Source organism: Pinus tabuliformis, chromosome 8, assembly GCF_031772625.1.
Source record: "Pinus tabuliformis cultivar Carrire ecotype Pingquan chromosome 8, CPIR1, whole genome shotgun sequence".
In the NCBI taxonomy this organism is placed as follows: domain Eukaryota; kingdom Viridiplantae; phylum Streptophyta; class Pinopsida; order Pinales; family Pinaceae; genus Pinus; species Pinus tabuliformis.
In genome coordinates, this window is record NC_142294.1 from 1,551,490,688 (window position 1) to 1,551,500,940 (window position 10,253).

The following is a 10,253-nucleotide window of genomic DNA, read 5'->3' on the forward strand; positions in this document are numbered from 1 at the left end:
CCTCCTAAAAGGTCCCGAGACTCCAATCACATAGCGCTGAAGTCGATGAGGAATGTCGTCTATAGTGGTCTCAGGAATATCTCCTGTCAAGCACTCGAGATGACCCTCCAACTCGGCCAAAACCTCTGCTGATTCGTCCTGTGGGGCTGGCGCAGGTGCAACTGGTTGCCTCCTCTCGAAAGGCCGGAGAGCGGCTGGTCGCTGTGGACCCACATCTGCATTTGAAATTTTTACTATCAGTTTTGAGACGATGGAAAAATAACAAAAAATTTTAAAATAGGAAAAATGTTGAAAAGGATTTTACCTGACTCGTCCCACTACTCTCCTGGTGGAAGAACCATGTCTGGGTCACCATGAAAATCTATCCCAGCGTAAGGGAAATCCTGAATGGAAAAGACCTGGTTTTCCAACCATTGGAAATACTCAGGTTTGAAGCGAGCAACCTCTGTCCTCTCGTCCGGGTGACGGGCCATGACTGCGACCCATCGCATCAGCTTGGGCTCTCGAGGAAGCCCAGCTCCAACAGTAAGGTGCTATGGGATCAGCATAGGAACCCTCTCCAGGCCAAAACTCACGACCAAAGCCCCATAACCAGAGGTCTTTAGTCGTCCGTTCTTGGCCCTGGTCAGTTGGCCTTTCGCATTGGCCACCACGGCATCACACCAGTTGAAGATGGTGCCTCGAAAGCAATCAACTGCCATACGCATCTGGGATCCGGTGGCAATATGTAATGTGGCAGCTCCGCAAAGTCTGGTGACAGTAAACGCAATCACCATGAGTTCAAGACGGGATATGGTCTTTATGTCTATCACTTTGTCTCTAGCCTGGCTGTTGCAGTACTCTAGCCGGAGGCTATAGACAGACTAGCCACTTGGCCTAGTCCCATGCAGAGTCAAGTGTTCGCCTGTCTTAGGCAAACCAGTTAAGAAATAAATGTCCACTGGCTCGATTTCGAGTTGGTGGCCGCCAATGAAGAAGCACTGGTCCTGTATGCTCCATATGTCAACCAGCCACTGTAAGAAATCCACCTGAGCCCTCATGCCAAGAATGGCCCAGAATTTGTACAGTCTGCACGCCCTCAAAGCATCAAGTGAAGGCTTATGATTCCATGCGGCAGCATCCACGTCCTCGTGCTCTCGTTCACGCCAATCCAGCATGATGTACTCTCTGCATCAAGTATAAAGATTAATTAAATTGCTAGAAAATATTTTGATTGGTCCATTTTTGAGAATTTTTGGGTTCAAAACCCTTGCGGCTGGGTACGCACCCTTCGGGTTAGACACAGTGCGTGGGACCGCACTTTATCTACACGGAAGGTGCGGACCCTGAGCTTTTTCCCAATGGAGAAAAAGTCGGGGTCTGCGGGTCCGCAATGGTAAACCTACGGGCCCCCCGCGTGGGTTTTGCGCCTAAAAACCCTCCCAAAAGTGAAAATAAAGGACTAAAACAAAAAATTAAACGGTTAAAAATGAAGAGTAGGATGATGTGGATTACCTAGAGAAGACGACGCTCGATTCCGACGGTTGGATTTTCCGCAATCTTCACGGGAAGTTTTCTAAGCAAAAGCACTATTTTCTCACCCAAACTCAAACGGTAAAAATGAATTGACAAAGGCCCTTTTTATAAGTTTTTTGAGTAAATAAATCACAAATTTGTTTATGTTTCACTTTGAAAAGGTATTTTGCGACATTTTTATCCATTTCAAACAGGTATGAGTAATGTTTGTGTTTTTGTGCAGAATAAAGGATTATTCAGGCGAAATCTATTATTTTCAATGAAAAAACATGTAGAGTCATCTTTAAGCTCTTTTCTGACTCCTAAAACATGAAAAGATTGCCGAGTGTTTCTTTTAGACTCGTTAAAACGAAATTAAAAGATGGTCCACACAACTCTTTTCCGACCGTAAAAACATGAAAAGATTGCTGGGTTTTTGTCGTTTCAAATTCGATATTGGTTTTAAAAAACGACGTGTCATTGATCACTTTTTTACTTTTTCAGGTCAAAGGCACTAATGACGAAAAGTACTCCTTGGTCGTAAAAGATCAAGCGGTTCTCTCAAGTATTATTTTATACTTTTTCGGGCTTGGGAGACACAAATTTACAAAAAAGGTCTACCCTGGAGTCTTCTTAAGTTTTTCAGACTCTCTAAAATTGAAAAACGCCGAGTTTCTCCTATACTGGACTCGTTAAAATTTCACAGTAAAGGACCTGTTCAATTACAAACATGAACGAACCACTCCTTCTTAGGGTTCGAATTTAAACTAAGTTGGACTCATCCGAAGGATGAGCTTATAATCAAGAAAATGTTATCCTCCTCAAGCTGGTCAAAAATAATGAGGTACTTGCCAGAAATGGTGGGGGAAAAGAGAGAAAAATGAGCCTGTTTGTCATACTTTGTAACCACTCTTGAACATGACACTTTTATTCACCTGGGTTGGGAAATCCTTTGCCTAACAGTTGATCAAACCACATTGAAAGTCTTCAGCTAGTTTCTGGGTATTAACTTTGGGTCAATTGTCACCAAACCGTCTGTCGTGTCGTTATGTGTTCAAGAGGTCACTGTCAGTAAGCCATTCATTTGCAAAATATCTGTCATCCATCTTGACCATCCCTGAGTCAGTCCTTTCAACTAAATTTCTTCAACTTGATATATGATTTCGTGTTGTGGGCTTGCCTACGACGGATCGCTTTCTATCGACATCAACTCATTATCTAGAAAGATGATCTAGGAATCGTCAGTACCTTGAGGTCTGCATGCATCATTGGCAGGTTTCTCGCCTTTGAAGACAGTTTACATCATTGACTTTCGATCAAAGGATTCCGTGACATGCTCGACATCAACACATTTATTCGCATCTCGTGGACTGTACTGGGTACTTTGAGAGCCATTGACATCACTGGTGGTTTCTCTCACACTTCTTAACAGTTTACATCATTGACTGGTAATCAAGTGGTTTCTACCATGTTCGACATCAACACATTCATTCGCATGGATAGAATCGTACTGTTTCGGGAAGTAGAAATGAAGACCCTAGATCTAGTTTCCACAATCTAGGCTGCGAGGAATTTTGTATTCATTATATAATGGACTATTCTTAAACATATGGCTGCACCCATACTGTGTCCACATGAGTGTATACTTGTGATGTTTTACAAGATCATTCTTGTATCAGAAAAGTAGTTAGTTTCTAGACAGTTTTTATCTGAGTATGGGAATGCCTACCTCAGCGATGATATGATCTCATATATATATCTTGCATTGAATGTTTTTACAGGTTCCGACCGGGTTCTCCACAAGATGATCCTCAAAATGACAAAGTACTTCACTCTTCCTAAATGATAAGAAATCCTCATCTACTACAGACTTCACACTTTAGGGGGCAATCTGTTACACAAAAATATCGTCACCATAATTATTTGCAGTCAGTATGGGTCTATCATCACTTGTACTGTCCTCCTAAGCAAGTCTCAGACCTCAACTCTTCAAATCATGCTTTGGAAATGAGAGAAAGACATTAAAAATCAATGTAACTCTGGTTCCGCACTTTCTCTCATGGTCACCTACAGTCCCGCACCTTCTGTGTACAAAAGCTGCGTACCTGCCTGCTCTGTCCCTAATGGTGTAGGCGCGAACCCCTGTGAAAGTCAAAAAGCGCAAGTTTTATCTTTAAAAACTCACTTTGGGTTAATTCTAGAGGTTTCTAGAAGGAATTTTGACGTGGATTGTTCGCACTGAGGTGGTTCATGCATCCCAAAAGAGAAGGAGCTACTCCCTTGATGCGAGGAGCTATCCCTTTGAAGTAGGGCTTTATCCCTTTGAAGGAAGACCTAGTAACCTCCCTCCATTGCACTATAAATACAGGCATTGGGCTGGTTGCTAAGGAGGTTAGAAGCTGAACATTTTTGAGGGTAAATGATGGTGAAATCAAGACTTCCTAGTCAATCCTAAAGAGGAGAGATCACATACCTTTTTGGTTTCATTGGGGAGTGAGTGAAACTTGTCAAAGTAGAGGAGACTTCTTGCTGGACCCTGGGAGGAGCTTGTACAACGTCAAGGCAAAGGTTGTAAGGTTCTTCTTCTTTTGAATTAATATACTCAAACTCATTTTTCTCAACAAGTATCTTATGTTATTTGTTTCATGGACTCCTTGACTTTCATGTTAAATATGTTTTATGCAATTGGCTTTTCAGGTGCTATTTAATTTGTTTGCCTTGTTTGTGTTTGCAGATTCGCGAAAAGGAGCTCATTTGGATTAAAGAAGCGAGGGCATCCACAAGCTTGCGTTGGACCTAAGGTAGGCCCTAAAAACACTTGTTTGCTATTGTTTATCAAAGCATATTTAGAGAAAGATAGTGTCTGGTTGGTTTTCTTGTCATTAGGTCTTCTTTAGATTCTAGGAAGGTCTATCCTGTCCGCAAGATCGACCTATTCCGTGTGACAGTAAGGTTAACGCTTGCTTTCACTTCTGTGGAAGAATAAGAAGTTACAGCAGCCCAAGTCATGAGGAAACACAAACGATAAATAAATATTGTGCAGTGTGAATAGAGACTTACAAGTTCGGGTACTGTGTTCTTTCTGAAGCTTTCTTCCAAATGAGCACATTTCTTTCTGTAGAGTCTAAGCTTTTTCATGGAATAAACCTCTTCTTCTACATCGCCGAGTACCCTCGCCAAAACTCGATCATTCTCCAACTCCTAGCATTGGAATCCATAGGTTAGTCACGTTGGAATCCACGGTGTTATTGGATGACAACACATTAATGGCGCGTGGATCATTGTTAGAGAAACATGACGTAGGGAATTTTTTGGCATCATATCGCCATGACATAGCTACATCCTTGATCGAATTCTTCACTTCTCTCTCTGATATAATATTTAATTAAATAAAATTGAATTTTTGCATTCAAAGATTTGTTAATTTCCTCACAAATAAGGATAATAAATAACCATTGGATTAATTTTTTATTTTCCACCCATGTTAATAATTAAATGTACTTCCCATCTCCCTTTGATCACTAACCCATCAGAACAATAAATAGAAATCACTCCACTTCGTATTTTGTTATATACATAATTGATTTTTAATATTAATAAGTTTGTCACTTTAAGTAGCCCAAGTCCACCACTCTTAGTGTAAGGACCATGAGTCATCCTTACGAGTTGATGAGTCGGGCACTCCAACCAAGCATGTTTAAAAGATGAATCAGCGGGAGTTGGCGTGGGTGCACAATGGTGAGACGAGCTGGGCGTGTTTAACCAACATGTCGAGGGCGCGCCCGCACGATGCGATGAGCTGACTGAACGAGCCAAGGAGCAGTCACATGAAGGTTGAATGTGAAAATGACTAAGTGTGGTGAGGGTCACGAGCTTATATGGGAGGGTGGTCCCACACATAGGTGCCCACACCATAGGCCGACGTTGGAGATGAGCAAGTTAAACCAAACAATGGGTCGGCTTGGTAAGTTGAAGCCCCAACCGAAGATTAGGCCACCATATAAACAAATAGAGGAATGGTGGAGAAAAACAACAATACAAACCTTGAAGTGATCAAATGTGCAAGAAGTGTGATCTAGCTTGAGAAGTTTGAGTGAAGGGCAAAGTGCAGGCAGAGCTTCAACTGAAGCACAGAACCGAGAAAGATCAATGACATTTCAGGTGAAGCCATAGGAAGCAAGGCCATAGGTCGAGCTGATGGCTTAAGGATGCAGGTCGGGTAGTCGACGAGCCTGCAAGTCAGGAAAATGGGCAAGAGTGTAGGTCGGGTCGCAAATCGATCACAAAGCAAGCGCACAAGAAGTGTGATGGGTTAACTGTAGGGTAGGCACACACAGTGACTCATTGAGCTTGGCAAGTTTGGGTGGGAGAGTCAGGGGTGCTTGTATGGGAAACTGCAAGCCAGGGTGGTTGGCATGAAGAGTTGGGCAACCGCGAGCTGGGTAGTGGACACGGTGAATCAGCGAGCGGGTGGGCGTGCCCGAGGGACGAGCTGGGTGACCCACAAGTTGGGCAACCCGCGACTTTGGCGATCCATGAGTCAGGTGACATGGTGGTAGGCATGATGGTCTAGTGAATGGGTGGAAGTGCCCAAGGTGACGATTTGGACAACCCCCCACAAGTTAGAGGTTGAGCCTCATGTTAGGTGGCACAGTGTGGGTGAGCTGTGAGGTGTGTGTCAGGTGGGCGACATGACCGGTCAGCGCTGCATGAGGCAGCTAAACGACGGGTGTGGGCCAAACGATGGGTGAAACAAAGTTTGAATGATGAAATGGTGGAGGTGGCTTGTGGGCACCTCTGCTTGGGGAAAGGCAAGGCTGCACGATGGTGTAGGTCGGTCTTGTAAATTTGCAGATTTTGAGAGTTGGAACCTGGGGTTCCTCTCCCGTTGTAATTTTATGTAAAAATTTGATACTGTCATTATTATTTGGCATAATCATATTGCAGGGAGTTGCCCCTCTCGTTTATTATCCGTTGTGGACTTACGTTAAAATGATAATGACGATGAATGTTTCCGCTATGCTAAAGAAAAGATAATACTTGGAAAGTTGAAAAATAAACTATGTATGAAAGTAGCCATAGTCCACACTTGTGAGTATTGTTAAAAAAAAACAGGTGGCGGTGTCGCACCCCCCTTCGTGTGGTTGAAAGAATACTGCCAGGGTAGGGGCTTGAGAGTTGATATCAGAGGTCTTCATTTTCCACAGGGCTTTGGTGACATTGGTTTATGGTCTATACAAGATCACAAAGAAGGCAGATGATAGAGATGGCAGAAGAACCTCATGTTGTGACAGGTGAATCTAGCAAAGATGCAGGTGAAGCTTTCTTTAACAGGGTATTGGATCATATGGAGGAGTTGGCTTCTGATATGGCTGCGATGAAGGCCAATAAGATGCAAGTTCAGGAAGGCTATGCGAAGGTGAAAGGGGCGCTTGAGGACCTCGAGGTTCGATACGAATATACTGAATGGCAGTATACACAAACGGAAGAAGAAGTCAAGAAAATTAGTGACCCAAGAGACCAAGGTTTGGCAAAAATCTTGAAATTGTAGGAAGACCTTAACGATTCTTATAATGAGATTGTAGTTCTGAAGATGGTTGCTGGGCACAACTCAGGTGGAGGTGTGACTCATGTGAAAGTCAAAGAGCCAAATTCTTATGATGGGATGAGGAGTGCGAAAAATCTTGGTAACTTTCTATGGGATATGAGATAATACTTGGATAATTTGGGGGTGTCCGATGAGGAAACCAAAGTGAAGGTAGCTACTTAATTCTTGACGAAATATGCTACGATGTGGTGGGGAAGAAGGATAGACCGAATTGCCAATGGCAATGTTGTAGACATGACTTCATGGGATGAAATGAAGAAGGCTTTGCAAACTCATTTTAGTCCACAAGACAAAACATGGGATGCGAGGATGAAGATAAAATATATAAATGAACAGGGAGTCTACAAGCTTATCAGTGAGAGTTCTCAAGTGCAGTTTTGGAACTTCCAGACATGGTGGAAATGGATAAGGTGTTCAACTTTATCATAGGGCTGAAACCTTGGGCACGGAATGAAGTGAAGAGGCAAAAGATAAAAACACTAGAAGAAGCATTTGCTGTTGTGGATCACCTAGCAGAACACTATGATGAAGGTTCTAATGAGAGGAAGAAAAATAATGAAAAACCAAAGGAAAAGTCTACGAAAGAGGAGTCTTCGAGATCACATGATAAGATGAATATGAAGAAACCATTGAAGTGTTGGATTTGTAAGGAACCACATATGGTGAGGAACTATCCTTCAAGACCAAAAGTGGCTACCTTAGAACAGGCCAATGTGGAAAAGAAAGAAGAATTTTTTGTAGGGGTTGTGCAGATTTTGGAAGCTGCAGTGGCTACAAAAGCTATCTCACGAAGACACCCGGAAAGAAACAAGTTGGAGTATGTCAAGATGAAAGTTGGCAGTGATGTTGTACTCACTATGGTGGATAGTGGGGAAACTCACAACTTTATGAGCGAGGATATTGCGAGAAGGATTGGACTAAAATTTGTACCAGTGCGGGCACAAATGATGGCAGTGAATTCTCCTTTGGATTCTGTGATCGATGTAGCTAAGAAGGTGGATGTGACACTTGGTGAATGGACAGGGAAATTCAATTTCACTATAGTGTGGATAGATGACTATGAGGTTGTCCTGAGCATGGAGTTTATGAAGAAATTTGAAGCTATGGTTGTTCCCCATTTGAAGGCATTGTACATTTATGACAGAGGAGAGGATGTACCTATCGGTGTTCCGACCATAGCAGTAACTAAGGCCAAGTGTAAATTGACAGCAATGAATATGGAGAATGGGAAATGAGATGAAGAGGTCTATAAGCGATTGTTTGTTGTAAAGGAAAATCTTATGGAGCAGTCACAGTTTATCAGGACATTGTTAGATAGCATCTTGGATCTATCTAGGAGGCTAGAGGCACTGGAGGATGATGATGACAATGATTATGTGAGGTTGAATGTTCAGACAGAGGCTTGGGAGGCATACTTGCAAAGATTAGAAGTGGAGGATTCAGATAGGTGGATTGAGTTGATCAATGAGGCAAAGCCTTCATGGTCTGCTCCCTCCTTATCTTCTTAAACTATTATGGAGATGGGGCTCATTGTTAGCTACTCATGGAAGTGAGTCTCCAACATTTTGAATAGGCATCTAGGGGTGAGATGACATAGATTGACAGGAAGCATACAGTGGACAGTCATGATGATGTAGGGGCATGAGTTCCTGTGCAGGCGATGCATGGTTGGATTAGCTACACAACTAATCACAAACATGAGAGGTACTAGCAAATGATTCCTTGCAGAGCAATGGCATATCTATGGCATGAGGCAAGTCAAGAGGTGGACACATCTGGATTACCCATATACACAGTTTGTGTGATTTGATCGTCTTGGCGAAGATGGTTGCTAGGATGGAGAATTATTGAGGACAAGAATGACTTGAGGTGGGGGAGGATGTAAGGCCCACGAGTCATTGTCATGATTTGGTGAGTCGGGCGCTCCAACCGAGCGCATTTAATGACAAGCCAATGGGAGTTAGCATGGGAACACGATGTCAAGACGAGCTGGGTGTGTTTAACCAACGAGTCGAGGGCACGACTGCACGACACGAAGAGATGGCCGAACCAACCAAGGAGCGGTCGCGTAAAGGTCAAATGTGAAAATGCCTAAGTGTGGCGAGGGTGGTGAGTTTATATGGGAGGTCGATCCCACACATGGGTGTGCACACCACAGGCCGACGTTGGAGATGGGTGAGTTAAACCAAATGGTGGGTTGTCTTGTTAAGTCAGAGCCCCAACTGAAGGTTAGGCTACCATATAAAAAAACGGAGGAATGGTGGAGAAAATAATAATGAAAATCTTCAAGTGATCAAGTAAGCAAGAAGTGCGAGCTAGCTTGAGGATTCTGAGTGAAGGGTTAAGTGTAGGCAGACCTTGGGCTGAAGCACAGTGCCAAAAAAGGTTGAATACATTTCTGGTGAAGCCGCAGGAAGCAAGGTCGCAGGGTGAGCCGACAGGTTAAGGCTGTAGGTCGAGCAGTGGCCTGGTCCACAGGTAAGGAAAACCGGCGAGACCATAGGTCAGGTCGCAGGGCAGGCACACACGAAGTGTGATGGGTTAACCGCAGGGTTGGCACACGTGGTGACTCGGCGAGATGGGTGATTTCGGGTGAGAGTGCCTGGGGTGGTTGAATGGGTGACCGCAAGCTGGGGTGGTTGGCACAAAGAGTTGGGCAACTGTGAGTCGGGTAGTGGACACAGTGAATCAATGAGTGGGTGGGCATGCCCGAGGAATGAGCTGGGTGACCCACGAGTTGGGCGACCCAAGTGTTGGGTGACCTATGAGTTGGATGACATGGTCGTAGGCACGACGATCCAGTGAACGGGTGGAAGTGCCCGAGGGGACGAGTTGGGCGACCCGCAAGTTGGTCAACCCACGAGTTGGAGGTTGAGTGCAGTGTTCGGTAGCATGGTGTGAGCGAGTTGTGTAGTGTGCACCAGGTGGGAGACATGACCGGCTAACACTGCACGAGGGGCCTGAATGATGGGTGCAGGCTGAAATACGGGTGAAACTAAGTTTGAAGAGTGAAATGGTGGAGGTGGCCCATGGGCCCAGGGAAAGGCAAGGCTACATGGTGGTGTAGGTCCTGCTTGTAAAGTTGCAGATTTCGAGAGTTGGAACCCGGGGCTCCTCTCCAGTTGTATTTTTATGTTAAAATCTAATATTA